Here is a 3599-nt window from a genome sequence, read left to right as displayed (position 1 = left end):
ATAGTAAAATGACTCCAGGATAGATATCTCTCTCCATCATTAAATGTGGCAGAATTAAAAAAAAAAAAGATTTACAAGGAGATATAGTGAAAACAGAAAATTACAAGGCAGAAAACACAAAAGAATCAAGACAATGCTATAAGTTCAACAGTATTCCATGAGGCTAGAAAACCTGTTAACTTTGAAAGCCCTAGAAAAATATCACTCTTGTTTATAAATCATTTATTTATCATATGACCACACATTGACCCTTTCTTTCCATGTACTGAAGAATCCTACATTCAGCCTTTAAGCATTCTGCATTTCTTTGCCAATCTTGTAGCTGAGTATCTTGTTCCAGTTGATTTTGGTGCAGGTAACTGGAAGTTGCTGGCACAAGGCCTTGAACGTGGTGTCTGACATTGTTTGATAGTTTTCTCTAATTGCTGTCTGATACTCATCTTCTGCATGCTCTATGATTTTAATAAACTCCTTGGCAGTTTGGACTTCATTCAAAACAGTCACTGAATCCTGTACATCTTTATGACTAACCAACTGACCATTGCCATCTTCATAACAGTGAACCTGTATCTTAAGTACTCCAACCACTTGGGCTGTAGAGGGTGTGATGTGAACTTCCATTCTGATCTCCAACAACCACTCCAGAAGTTTTTAGGCTGAAACTGGTGGCTTTCAATACATATGGCATACATGGATGCCATTTCTTCAATGACGGTCTGTTGCCCATCTATAGTTTTAGCATAAACAGTACAGAAGCCGTTGGAATAATGATCTTTCACATAGGCCCTTCAAGCACTGTCACAGGATTCTCTCCAAGACTTCAGACCTCCATCTACTTCCTCTGGCTGAGGGTCACTTGCTTCTTTCCGTAAGTGATCAAACTTAAAGGAAATTTTGTTTCTTGGATCTAAAAATCTGCTATTACCCAGGTCACCATGTTCTGTAATTAAGAACTGATCTTCATATCCTTCTATCTTCACAGGCATGAATTGACCCATGTTATACTGGGTAAATACATGTGCGGCCCCTTCCCTGAGGAGACCGACATTATTAAGTAGTAGCTGGACATCGTTGAACACTTCATTAAATTCCCCTGGGGGGGCTTCCCTGGTGGCGCAGTGGTTGGGAGTCCGCCTGCCGATGCAGGGGACACGGGTTCGTGCCTCAGTCCGGGAGGGTCCCACATGCCACGGGGCGGCTGGGCCCGTGAGCCATGGCCGCTGAGCCTGTGCGTCCGGAGCCTGTGCTCTGGAATGGGAGAGGCCACAGCAGTGAGAGGCCACAGCAGTGAGAGGCCACAGCAGTGAGAAGCCTGCGTACCGTAAAAAAAAAAAAAAAAAAAAAAAATTCCCCTGGGGGTGCATGAGTGATGAATTTAGCAGCTATTCGTACCTTCTCCTCATCCAACACCCAGTCCTCAAAGTTGGCCATCTTGGGCTGCTCTCTAGATGTTTTAAATTCATCATGTACTTTTACCTTGTAAAAACCAGACCAATTCTCCTTTCAATCTGATACTAAAATATATCTGATGATAACTAAGAGAAAGAAAAAGTGAGAAGAAAATAATAGTGATTTCTAAAGGAGGATAAACTGAATTTTTGAAATACCTATTTATCTTTAAAATAGTCTTGTTTTCAAATGGTTTAGTCCATGTTAAAGTACAAGTCCACCCCGAGTTTTATAGATAACTAAAGCAAAGATACATATGTATGAATGAGAAAATTGGTAATGAAGAATATAATTCAATACTGAACACAAAAATTCCAAAACTAAAGTCTTCTGTTTTAATTTCTGCAGGACAGTCCACGGAAATTTTAAAAGACCTCTAAAACTTAGTAAGAAGAACATAAATAAAAGCACAAACTACTATCCATACAACTTGTTTCCATTTTGATCATTAGGCTGGGTCTATTTTCATTGAGGATTTTTATTTTTTTAAAATGTAAAGGCAGCAGAAACCACAAATGTTAAAATGAGAAAATCAAACCTGTTCTCACTGCCCCCAAATAACTATATTACCCTACTGACCCCAGCTGTAAATGCCTTGCCAGTTAAGTATTACACCATCATTACTGCTATCACCATTGTTATTATTTTGTTCATTTCTTTGCTCATTAGTTTTCTGGCTCAACCGTCATACATGGCTGTAATAGAAATTCATTACCATGTGATGGCTGTTGGGCTGCCTATGGGAAATGACTTGAGTCTTGCAAACACTGAATCACGCGGGAAATTAACACTCATTTTCATGCACGTTTGCTTGCTTGCATGTTGATGACCTGGAAACACACGCTTACACTCCATATGTTTCCTTGTTGCTCTTGATTTGTTTTTCCTCTGGTAGGAACAGAACAATATGGGCTTCCTCCAGGGGACAAAACAGCACCTAACTACTGCACGCAAGGGCGAGAAGAGCAGATAGGTGCAAACTACACTGAGAGGAGACCAGCAGAGCGCACACAGAGGGGAAGTGCAGCTACCTGGCGTCACACCTGGGCACTGCCAACCATCGTGGCAATGGGGCTGCCTGGAGAAGGGGAAGGCCAGGAGGAGAGTAGAATCCGACGGTGGAACCTAGAACACTCCCTTGCGGATGTCATAGGGAGCTTTTGCTCCTGGGGCCACGGAGTTTAGAAGCTCAGTTCCCATCTCGCCCTTCCCACACCAAAGAAGGGGAATGAACATACATGGATGTCATTTCTTCATTTCATCAAATACCTCCTTGCTTGGTACGGTCTTTTTTCCTTCAGTGGGCATGAAGACCAGCTAAAATCGTCCTTTATTCACTAAACACTGTCTTTCCTAGCCCCTAGAGTGAGGCCGATGACAACTGCTTTGTACTATAAATGGGCTTTTGGCAAGTTATCAACACTTCCTCAGCAGTGCTGTCCCATAGAACTTTCTGCAGTGGTGGAAATGTTCCACATCTATGCTGGCCTATCTCACAGCTACTAGTTACACGTGGTTACTGAACACCTGAAATAGGCTAGATAATTCCTTTAAAATGAAATGTAAATTCAATTCAATTTATATTTTCCATAATAAAAGTTGTCATTGTTGTTTAATGACCCTGAGTACTCAGAAATGTGTCTTAAAAGTCCATCAACTCTTGCTTCTCTAATTCTGGTTGAATCACGTGTGGCTAGCAGCCACCTAGGGACAGCACGGATCTGAAGAGCAGCTCTCGGAGTTGGCGTCAGAACTCTCTGGCTATTCCTGTGTCAGTTCAGGAACGTGCACATAATGCCTCAACTTATCTGTAAAAGACCTTGCTGCCTTATTCTTCTTGTTATAAACCAGGATTCAGGCCAATGTTATCACAGCCAAGTATAGGATTACTGTCTATAATCTGATAACACTCAAATCGACTTTCAACCCCCGAGCTGACTTCTTTGGCTAATGTAACACTTTCTCTACCTTGACAGTGGGCCAAAACCTCACCCCAGACATATAGAATCAGAATCTCTGAAGGGTTAGCTTAGCTTAGAAATGTACAATTTTAATAAGTTTCTCAGGAGATTGTTATGCAAACAGTCCAATGTTGATTATGACCAGCTCTGCATTACATTTCAGACTAGATGTATCACCACCAATTCAGG

At 41.5% G+C, this 3599-nt stretch overlaps 1 pseudogene across 1 annotated transcript; it reads right to left on the bottom strand.

Annotated features, from left to right (window-relative positions):
• Window positions 1-255: 255 nt before the first annotated feature.
• Window positions 256-1431, bottom strand: LOC308623657 (F-actin-capping protein subunit alpha-1-like; annotated as a pseudogene). The gene is made up of 2 exons: window positions 1353-1431; window positions 256-1093 (listed from the first exon to the last, which is right to left on the bottom strand). The product of its transcript is annotated as an F-actin-capping protein subunit alpha-1-like (transcript).
• Between the last annotated feature and the right edge of the window lie 2168 nt (window positions 1432-3599).

This window comes from Mesoplodon bidens (assembly GCF_964165515.1).
Source record: "Mesoplodon bidens genome assembly, chromosome: 10".
In the NCBI taxonomy this organism is placed as follows: domain Eukaryota; kingdom Metazoa; phylum Chordata; class Mammalia; order Artiodactyla; family Ziphiidae; genus Mesoplodon; species Mesoplodon bidens.
Note: the sequence above shows the minus strand (reverse complement) of the source record. Positions and strands in the feature narration are given on the sequence as shown.